Source organism: Arvicanthis niloticus, chromosome 4 (genome assembly GCF_011762505.2).
Source record: "Arvicanthis niloticus isolate mArvNil1 chromosome 4, mArvNil1.pat.X, whole genome shotgun sequence".
NCBI lineage: Eukaryota > Metazoa > Chordata > Mammalia > Rodentia > Muridae > Arvicanthis > Arvicanthis niloticus.
The window spans coordinates 127,720,914-127,733,062 of NC_047661.1; positions in this window are offsets into that span (position 1 = coordinate 127,720,914).

Sequence of the window (12,149 nt, forward strand, 5' to 3'; positions counted from 1 at the left end):
CTTACTATTCTTTTGGATGACTGGGTTCAGTTCCCAGTTCCCACAGCATGCTACTTCCAGGAGATCAAACAGCCTCTTCCAGTTTCAATACCAATCTGCTCAGACATGGCATGCACAGACACATAAATAATAATCAAAAGAAGTCATTTTTAATATTCACTTTTATGTGTGTAGGTGTTTTGCCTACATGTAGGTCTGTGTTCCATATATGTACCTGGTACCTGCAAAGGGCAGAAAAGGATGCTGGGACTGCAGTTGTGAGCTGCCATGTAGGTGTTGGAAACTGGATCCAGGTCCTCAGAAAGAGCAACCACTGAGTCATCTTTTTAAAGAAAGTTTAACTTTCTACTCTATTTTAAAAGAAAATGGTGAATCTGAAAGGGATGTCATGGTTTAAACATATGGGTTTAAGCAATTATACAGTTTTTTCATTAGTTTTGCATCTCCTTCAAAAAGAACATTATAGTTATAACCATATGATGAAAATTTCTAATTTCTTTATTTTTAACATGAAAAATATTTTGTGTGTTACGAAACCCTCCTTCCAACAACAAAGTTATGAGAGCAACAAAAACAAAGATCATCTCTGTCAAAGGAAACACTGGCAGGCCCATAAAGGAAGCTGAGAATTTTTCTTTTCAGACACAGACTGGTTTCCATAGTAACTTCTGACATCACTGAGCCAACTTGCTCTTGCGTACTTTTCACTTCTATTTTGGAGTCCAGTGCCAGCACATACCAGACTGTGTGATCCCATTTCTCTTTGGAATGAACATGGAAAACAACTAGGTTTTTCCAGAGATGGCTTCATCTTCTTGATTAATATTTTGCCATGTTTTATGAATTTCCATTTTTTCCTGGACTTCATATAGTTGGCATTTAAATGAGACTCCAGAGCTGAAACTCGTTCTCCTTGGACTCAACTGACCTCTGAAGGTTTTCCACAGCTTTGGACAAGTCACTCAGAGGACTCTAGTGAATGTGATTAAATGTTGACAAATGTGGAAATGAATGTTAGTGTTTAGCATTTTCAGGAAATACAAGGCTATTTTCTAACATGGCTGCACCTTGTACAGTAAAGCCCTAGCAGTGTCACCAGCACACATAACTCAAAGCCAGCCACATCGCTGCCACCAATAATGGGTCAGCATCTCAGTCTTTCCTCTCCTTGTGAGCTGCTTCTCAATGCCAGTTATCAGCTGCCTTTTATGATGACCTTCATCCTGGGTACCAAATAGAACATCCTTTTGGTTGCATTTTCATTTCTCTAATGACTAACAAAGTTGTTTATCTTTCTCTGTGTTTATTAGCCATAGTATGGGTTTTTTTTAATATTTTCTTTTTAACTGAGTTATGTTGAAATGAAAGAGCTGTTATATTTATATGTGCTTTATCAGATATATAAGGACTTTATCAGTGATATAATTTACAGTTTTGTCTTCAAATATCTGGGCTTCTTATCTAAGTTTTTCATATATTGGTATAAAATTATTTACAATGTCTGTAAATTCTGTATTGATTTCCTTTCTTCCTTGTCTGGTACTCATAAGTTGTATTTTTTTTCTGTCCAGTCTTAGAAATGCTAAGGTCAATCAAGTTAACAATGGAGATTAAACCATCATAATTTTTAATGTCCACTCATCTGCCACTCCCATCATCAGCCGCAGCTATGATGTTGTGCACGTGCAGGGATGAGACAACTTAAAATACACTATCTTGACAATTCTTCTTGACATTTTGTTTTGTTAGGTTTTCTTCTAGATAGGATTTCTCTGTGCAGCCCTGATTGTTCTTGAACTTGCTGTGTATACTAAGCTGGCCTCAACTCCAGAGATCCACCTGATTCTGCCTCCTGATGGAATTAGAGGTTTGTGCCACCACCGCCCAGCCCATCTTGACAAGTTAATGAGTAACATGCCATTATCCACTGTCACCATGCTGGTCATTAGAGCTCAGAACTTACATTTGTAGCTAAACACTTGTGTGTGCTCTGTGACCAACGTCTTCCCACTTCCCCAACTCCTGAAACTGAAGCAATTACTTCCTGTGTGTATAACTTTGACTCTCTTCACTCCAGACCTAAGTGAAACTGTACAATAGTTGTCTTCTTGAACTGTATTCCACACACCGTATCCTCCAATTTTATCCATGTGCTCAAATGCAATGGGATTTCCTTGGATTGCTGAATAACAGTTTACGTGTATACACATATCACACTTGGTTCATCTACCCATCAATCCCGGAAATTATTCTTAACTATGACATGAAACCATAGCAACAAAAGGGAAAGTAAGAGGAGCAGCACCAGACCAAAAACCTCCTGTGCAGTGATCTATCAAGCAAAAGCAAGGACTTTGTCCTCATGAGGTAAGCCCTCTGATTATGGATTTGCCTTTCCTTTTCTTTGTGTTCTCGTCAATTTATGGATGAAGAATATCACATGCATCGTCACTATGCTCAGTACCATGCTGCTTCTGCTTATAGAGCCCAGCTGGTGACACAGAGAATGCAGTGTGTCAGGGGGCTCATAGCATAGAGTCCAACATTCTTAGGCTTTTCCCCATCACTCTGGAGTTACTGGCTAACAGCCCTGTTGGATGCCTTTGAATATTTAGTATAGGATATCAGAGAAATGTGTTTCACATAAGACAAGAGACAACCACCCAAGGATAAAGCAGGGCATTGTGCATACTCTGCTAGGTGAAACTGTGCTATGATTCTGAGCTTTTGGTTCTCTGAGGAATGAGTGTATTATGCTAACTGAAAAGGTAAGTTTGCTATTGAATCTATCTGGATATTAAACAAAATTGGATCTATTTAGAAATTAACCTTAGTTTTCAAATATACATGCAGACAAACTTACAACTGGAAATGATGTCAGGTTGTGTCATTACTAACTTAACTGAACTACTCCTCTTTCTAACGGAATGTGGGAAATGGAACCGGCACAGAATTAGAAGTTCGACCTGGTGCAGGCAGTGTGAATTTGAGAAGCCAATCCCACAGTGAAACCGGCTAGGACTCAGGCATCCCTTCACTTCGAGCTTATCTTCCAAACCACTGGCCCCTCTCACCTCCATCCATCCCAGGCCCAACACCTCCACCTCACCTCCTGTGAGCATGTCCATGAGCTCCTGTTTGCTGTCCTTCTGCAATGGATGCAGGTACCTGAGAGTTTTCATCCCCAGAGCTTTTGAAGCACTGACTGGTTCATGGTGTTGACACTCTCTAGCAAATCTCCATACCCTTAACTTTTCCATCTTTACACAGTATCTAATTCCTAAACAAACACAGTTTGGCTTCACTGGTGACTTTGACTGGGCTCTCACTGGTGTTTACAATCACAAAGGCCTAATTCCCCGTATTTCATAATTCTCAGAATAATGTTGGGTGGGAAACAAGAGGTATTTTTATAGCTTTATATTCACCATTCTAAATTTGTGGCTTTTCTGTTCTAGTGTTTAAAAATATTTTAAGACTCCTATTTATAAGTTAACATTTACTTCTACCCTCATAAAATGACGGGGATGGCCCTGCAGCTAAAAGTGCATCCTGCTCTTGCAAAGTACCAGAATTTAGTTCCCAGCACCCACATCAGGCAGCTCACAAGTGCCTGAAATTCCAGCTCCAGGGGATCTAATGCGCTCTCTCTTCTGGATGTTGTAGACAATCACACTTATGTGCACATATACCCTCGCCACCATTCAGGGACATACAATATACATAAAAATAACTGTTTAATAAAATAAAATAAAATAAAAGATGGTGACCTCTCAGCCCTCAGTCACCTCTTGGGAAGGAATGTATTCTAGCTCCTTAAGTCACTGAACAATTTATACAGAATGTTGTATGAGGTCTATATGAATGGACTGTTTTATTTGCTTTTTAGTTAAATTCTATAATGGAGACCTAGGTGTTTCATTTGGTTTAAATGTTCTATATTTATCAACTCAAAGTATGTGTTTCTTCAGAAGATGCTCATCTTGAAGGGTTGAAAAGTTACCCTAAACGCAAGTATAAATTCTATAAGCCCTAGCTGGAAAAGAAGCCACTGTGATATGTCACCTGAGGAAGAAGGCAACAGGGCTTGATTTGTTGCATCTTTCATTTGACGGTTGTAAACACTGACATCCAATTTCATCTCAAAAGTTCTCCAAACTAACATACATTAAGTGAACATTTCTTACAACTTGGAATTAATCCTCGTTTGTTGTCAGATGCTTATGTAGTTTTATCTCATATATTTTTAAATGATACTGTAGGCTTAAAATTATAAATATTGATTGCTGGGAACCTTGATACAAAACGTCTTTAAAATACCTCAGACCTGAGCAATAGAAGTTGTTGCATCTCCATAAATCACAACACTAAGCCCCCTTCTCGAGATTTATTACACCTCTCTGACTCTGAGGCTCTAAGGTGGGACGAAACATGGTTGTTTCCAACTCTTTTCCAATAAAGAAACTGAAGAATGCAGCAGCCTAGAGGTGTATATAAAAATACCTGCTCAGTTCAGACCTGATTAAATGACATTTTTAAACTGGAAAAAAAAACAAAAAACAAAACAAAAAAAAAAAAGCTCACATAAAACCTCAGAGTGATCTGAGATAAAGCTGTCACCACTACCATCACCCCAGAATAAACACAGGACATCTCAGATGTAAATGGGTGAAGCTGTGTCGTAGACAAAGGTACAAGCCCAGAGAAGCAAACGTGGAGAGAACCTATGGATGTATTTCTAAGATACAGAGGGGTGACAGTCAACAGAAGCCAAGAGCCACCGAATGTTGATGTCATTATGGGCAGATAAAGACAATCAAAGAAAGGGATCTCATCCCAAAGATTTCAAAGAAAATAGAGGGAAAATTAAAAGTATTATAGATTCCCATGGTTAAGAATTTAATCTTTGAATAAAGTTTGTTCTCCTTAGAGATGCCTGAAGAATGGGCAAGACAGGAAATAGTGAACAATTTAAGACACCGTAGACTGACCTGGATGTGTCAGGAACAAAAGGAATTCTTCAAATTGTGGGTTCAACTTCCTTGTTTGTACTTATGTTCAAGTCTAAAGAAGGAGTCCTGAGTGTGAAACCCCTTGGATAACAGATAATTTTAGTTCTGGACTTCAGAGGGACTTTCCTTTACTCTGTTTTTATTTGCAACTTGCCATAACCTACTGAACTGAATGTCAAATGAAGGCAAACCATTCGGCTAATGACCCTTCCCAGGATCTCTGCCTTTGTCTGGAACAAAATTTTTTAAAGGAGGTTAAAAGGTCCTCATCCTCAAGGAGTGAAATCTGCCCAGGGCTTCTCTCCTAATCTTGGTTTCAGATCAAAGAAAATGTCTTCGAACTATCGACATAGAAGGCGTTCAGCCACAGATGCTGAGTGATCAAAGAGTAACCACAAAATTTGAGATTCAACCTCAAAGATATCCATCAAAATCACAAAAACAGCTATTTTACTACTGCATGCCTGGAGGAGTTGTGGGATTAATTACGTCATGAAGGACTTGAAAGACACACTGGTAGTAAATTCTATAGCACCTCCATTCAATGTGTACAGAAGAAAGGTCTTGGAAAATGGCAACGAACATAATGATTTAAGATTAATTTGTTTTTTTTCCGGATGTTCTTTCTTTACTGGATCAAGTCAATATATATTCTGGTTTTCAGTTACTAATATGTACAATTTTATTTTTATCCTCTAATTGTTAATAAAGATCAATTTCCCTTTAGTAATTCCATCTCAAATGCTATGTGTTGTTCAGTATATTGCCTTTCAGATGGTGGATGATAGATAAATAAGCAAAAGATAGTTTTTGAGATGAGAAATGTATTGTTCACACATCCATTTATCTAGCATACTTTCTTTTTAAGAATTTCATCTATGAGAGCACCATATCTTCCTCACTTTCACCCTCACATCCCCAACTCCTTCCATATCCTCCTCCCAAATTCATGATGAAAAAAACTGATTCTTTCTCAACAGCCATTGACCACCTAAAGCTGTTCATGTAGAAGCAGGATCATGTAGAATTGTCCATGTCCATGATGAAATGTCCTGACACACTTTAACCATGCATACATGTAGCACTGGGCACTGAACTTGGTGCTGGGGATAGAAGTGTGAAGTGCAGACATGATTTTTATGTCATGGAGCTCCTGCTCTAGTAACAAGATATATGCCAAAGAAAGAGACATCATAGGTTAACAGTCAAATTAAACTTGCATTACTATGTATGGAAAATCACTGAGTAAAATATGAGCACCAAACACCAAAGTGGAGATCAGATTTAATAGCTAGATATGGACCAAAGACACATCCAGGCCAAAAGTGAGGGAAAATAACAATAGGGCAGGAAAAAGTAGAACTTGGAAGAATATATTTCCCAATGAGTTCATACAGGGGCTAGTCCTGGACAGATAAGGTATGCGTTTGCATTTGCATCACGTCAGGTTTATTAAGCACAGGTCCAGCTCTGGTGCCCCCAGGGTAAAGCTTCCCTGCCAGCCTCTTTCCTCTGTTACAGGTCAACTCTGTAGTTTAAGCAGGAGGCCCATGGAGATAGAGATGAAAGGAGGGAGGGAGGAAGTGAAGGGGAGAGGGAGGGAGAAAGGGGGAGGGAGGGGGAGAGGGAGACAGAGAGGAAGAGGGAGAGGAGGGAGAGGGAGAGGAGGGTGAGGGAGAGGAGGGAGAGGGAGAGGAGGGAGAGGGAGAGGAGGGAGAGGGAGAGGAGGGAGAGGGAGAGGAGGAGGGAGAGAGGGGAGAGGGGAAGGGGGAGAGGGGGAGAGGAGGGGGAGAGGAAGGGGATGGGGGAGAGGGGGAAGAGGAGGGGAGGGGGAGGGGGAGAGGGGAGGAGAGGAGGAGAGGAGGGGGTGAGGAGGGGGACAGGGAGAGGGGGAAGAGGGGGGGGGGGGGGAGTGGGGAGGAGAGGAGGGAGAGGAGGGGGTGAGGAGGGGGACAGGGAGAGGGGGAGAGGGGGAGAGGGGGAGAGGGGGAGGAGAGAGGAGGGGGAGAGGAGGAGGACAGGGAGAGGGGGAGAGGGGGAGAGGGGGAGAGGGGGAGAGAGGGGGAGAGGGGGAGAAGGGGAGAGGGGGAGAGGGGGAGAGGGGGAGAGGGGGAGAGGGGGAGAGGGGGAGAGGGGGAGAGGGGGAGAGGGGGGAGAGGGGGAGAGGGGGAGAGGGGGAGAGGGGGAGAGAGAGGGGGAGAGGGGGAGAGGGGGAGAGAGAGGGGGAGAGGGGGAGGAGAGAGGAGGGGGAGAGGAGGGGGAGAGGGGGAGGAGAGAGGAGGGGGAGAGGAGGGGGACGGGGAGAGGGGGAGAGGGGGAGGAGAGAGGAGGGAAAGGGGGAGATGGGGAGGGGGGAGAGGGGGAGGGGGAAGAGGGGGGAGAGAGAGACAGAGAGAGAGAGAGAGAGAGAGAGAGAGAGGGCACTGGTTTCATACGAGCTTTGGATGTAGAAGTGTTCAGATTTTTGCTTCTGTCTCAACACTAAAAACAGATTATTTTTAAAAATCATATCTCTCCTTTTTATTTGTCTTTCACTTACCAGATAGATAGATAGATGAAGACATAAAAAGACTAAATGGAGTGATTTTAATTCCTTTCTACCAGAAAAGATAACTGTAATTGCTTCCAGCCCTTACCAAATGGTAGAAAAAAAGAATACCCAAGACCTCAAAAAGTCAGGAAAGGTTTACTGTGGTCGACTGCAGTAGAGCAGACTCAGGCTACCGGCTGTGACTGACTTTGGTCAAAGCTGTTGAGGTGTGAGTCAGGAAGACCTTTGAAAATTGATTGCATACTTTAAACGGGGTTTTTTCCTTCTTACTCACACCCTTCTGCAACTCAGCAGTCACCACGTAAAGAAACCCCAATTACGCTGTTCACTGAGTTGTCAGAAAGGTAGTATAGAAGAAGAAACTCCAGACAAATGTAGATAACTTAAGAGGAAGACTATGAAGGTCTGAAAACCAGAAGATGCTCACTCCCAGTCCTCTAACCCAAACCAAGTTGCTGTAGGATTTCTCCATGAGAGTGATCTCCAACTCCATGCAGAGGAGAACAGCCTCGCTCACCAGGATCCGGATGAATGCTGATAGATTCATGGACAGATTGTCCTACACAGCAATTGATAACAGCAAATGAGCTGAATTTCTAAGAAGTATGAATTGCACAGATGTCATGTACTAAAATCACAAGAATGCTTAGACAATGCACAAGTGTGAATCCAGCCAGCCAGTTTCCAATATACATCCATCAGTTGCATAGATATGGATTGCCACTGGCTTAGTGCAGGATAAGAGAGCTAAGGGAGTGTCCCCTGAGACACGAAATAGTTTCCAAATGTAGTACAGTGGCCTGGCTGAAGAGTAAGAGCAGGGCATAGTATTGAGAAAACACAATGTACCTTGAACTTTTATTTAGTAAAAAGTGGTGGTTACATAAGGTCTAGTGAGCTAGAAGAGGTATTTTATGAAAAACTAAAAGTCTCACATCAATGACCTGATGTTCAATTGGAAGAAGATAATAAGTCAACTCAGAGTAAAGCAAAGTAAAAAAGTGCATGAAACAAGAGCAGACATCAATCATAGAGCAAAGACCAAAGAGAAGAGAACAACTAGCCGGCCAAAAGATGGGTTTTGGAACCATCAAAATCAATATACCCTGAGATATTTTCATCAAGAAAAAAAAAAGAAAACCTGGTAATAAATACAGACACTCATAACTAGTCAACATATATAGGGTATGAGACTGGAGTCTTTAGTCTTAAATGGGACATCAATGTCACAGTCCCCTCCTCCCAAGGCTTAGTTGATATCATCATGGAAGAGGGGACAGACATTTTTCTAAGAAACAGAGGCAGTAGAGGACTGAAGAGAAACACTGTTTTCCAGATGTGACAGAGCCATAGCACACCTGATCTCACAACAACAATGAATGCTTGCATAGGACCTGCACAAGATCAAGCCAGACAAAATTCCTGGATCGATGGTGGGTGGACTGACAAAGTCCCACCCCTAGATGAGTAGCTATTGCCAATATATGTTGGAGAGAGAGAGAGAGAGCATAGTCTTCAGGGATGAGAGCCCTGATAGGCTTTTCATGTTCCACTGGATAGCATTCATTGGGCTCAGTGGGCTTTAAAAAGAGCACATAAAGTTCAGAGGGAAAAGTAGTGGAGGGTGGGAGGAGTTAGAGGGGCAGAACGGGGAGGAGTTAATGAAAACACATTGTACGCATGTATGAAATTCTCCATCATTTTTAAAGGAAAGGGGGATGTTAACAAGCGATGAAAACAGTACTCTAGAGAAAGTGGTCATCACAGCAAACCCTTCCAATACAAAGAGAACAATGACAGAATACAAACAGTTACCATGTAAAACTATTTTTCCTCAGGGAGCTTGTGTCTGCTTTGCTTTGTTTTGTTTTGTTCTGTTCTGTATACTTCTAGGAAAAGGATAATAATTGTTATTATGCTCAGTATTATGTAATGAGAATGGCTTGACTGTTGGTGACTACTCTGTCACTCCCTGTGAACTAAATATGACTAACAGGAGGGAAGATGAAGAATCTCAAGCAGGCAAAATTGCTGTTGACACCATGTGGACATATTGCTAACCTCTGACTGGAGCTTTGCACTTGAATATTTGGGAAGAAGTAACACTAGCAAAAGGTAGTCTTCCAACAATGTAAGCCCATTACATCGAGGTCTTTGAAAGGAGAGGTAGTGAGGGGTGAAGTCTGTGAACACCATCTGGCTATTCAGGCCAGCTGAATTGTGTGCTGTGCTGAGACCATCCGTAAGTATGGTTGAATTGCTGTGCTGAAGGAACAAGTGCTGACCCTCCTGAGAAAAGAAGAAAGGTCAAAGCATAGCTTGAAACTTATCTGCATCTTCTCACTAGTGCTTTTACTTGAGGCTACACATGCACTCACACACACACACAAACACACACACACACATGCACATACACACATATAAGTACACAGAAACACACACATGTGCACATACACATATACAAGTACACACAAACACACACACATACAAGTGCACACACATGCACACACACACATACAAGCACACACAAACACACACATGCATATACACATAAACAAGTGCACACACACAAGTGCACACACACGTGCACATACACACACACGCGCACATATATACATATCGAGTTCAAGGTGTCTTGGCTTCACCCTCCCTTTATAGCTTCTTCATGTTGATTTCACCATCTAGACAGGAACCAAAAAGCAGTTCTCTCTCTGGAACCTCATTCTTCACACCCTTAATTATTGCTGACCGGCATCCAAAGTACAGTTCCCTGCTGCCTGCCCTCCTCCCTCACAGGCCCATCCTCACTTTGCTTTGGGCTTATTTCCTTCAGACCAACTCTACTGTTCCCTTCTCTCTCGAGTCTATTTATTGTGTCTCAGAGAAACTCCCTGCCAAGTTTTATGGCATCCTCTACCTCTTCCAACTTCTTGTTTTAACTGAATCTTGGATGTACCCCAAGTACATAACTCCCCTGAAGCCTGTGAGATGTGGGATGAAGTTCCCCACATCCATCAAGCCTGGGTGTTAGGTCAGCCTCCTATGGAGTAATGCATCCAAAATTTTTGCTCTTCCAGCAAAACAATGTATAACTCTTTAGGGGGTCACACATGCCCAGTTCCACCTCACTGCTACCAAGGGGCATCCACCCACCCCTTCAATTAACCAGAGAGACCAGCAACAACTTAGTCTTTCTCCTCCTATCATCTGGGGTGACTCTGATGTCTCCGTGTGCAGCCATTCACCATCTTGTCCTTCAAAGACCGTCTCTCAACACCGCACCACCTCAACTAACACTTCCAGTGCAAATGGTAAGATCATCTTCATTTGGAAGATGCTTGTCACAAGCCTAGAATACAGTCAAGATTTTATATGATGGTTTTGTTTAAACCCAACAGCATTATTACAACTTAAGTGCCCTCATTACATCCATTTTCTAAATGAGAAAACGGAACTTTTAGGAGTTTATGTAATTTGTCCAAGTTGGTCACAGGTTCTTAAGAAAAGGGCCCAGATTTAGGGTGTGGGAGATATCCAAGTGGGAAGAAAAGAGAGAATACTTTAAATTTTCAAAGATGAATTGTAATCGTATTTCCTATATTCTTTTCTCCTTAGGTACAAAAAGGTGGTCCTGCATTGACACACCAGTGATTTAGAGACTTCGGAATCAAATGCAGCTGGGTAAGCAGTTATGTTGGCAAATGAAGTGACTCATTTCAAAATCCCTAAAACACAAATCAGTCTGTTTTAATCTCTGTTAGAAAACAAGGCAATTGTGCTAGAAATCTCAGCGCTGACACAGTTATTACCAGAATATTTATGAAAGTTGAGCAAAGCCAGACAGTTAACACAAGCCAACCAATGTGCTAAAAAAAGAATTGTCTTACGGACTTTGATTCACACTTGTTACCGGCACCACACTCAAAGATTTTGTCAGACACATCTAAATTTTCAAGACAGAGATAAGCACATACCATGAGGTAGTGTTACCCATCCAAATCTGTGTTCTCGTTGGCTTCATTTTAAGAAATCTTCAGGTATCCCCTTTCCCCTATGCTTACCTACAGCACACCAAGAAACAGCATCTCCAGACAAGCTACCTAAACATCTACTTCTGTTTAGAACACAATTTTGCACACTCAATGATCTTTTAAGTTCACCGTCTGTTAGGACCCAATGTCAATGCAAGCTCCATCAAGACAGTGTCTAGGGTGAACAACTACAACCTCTCAGCCTTTGCACACACAGAGGCTGACATTCCTTCCCACTCCCCTTTTCCGCCTAATTAAATCTGAACACACATATTTTTAGTTTCCTGATAGTAAAAGCACCAAAAATTATCAGAGAAAAGCTAAAAAACATCCACCTAGTCAATGGAGAGAAGGAAGTGATTATTTTAACTCAGGTTAAATTTTTAAGTTTTAGTTGTAAATCCAGTAGAGGAATATATCTTTCTGAAAAAAAAAATAGCCAAATAAAATAATTTATGAAGGCATGGCATGGTGGTACACACCTTTAATCCCAACACTGGGGAGGCAGAGACAGGTGGATCTCTGTGAGTTTGAGGTCAGTCTGGTTTACATAAC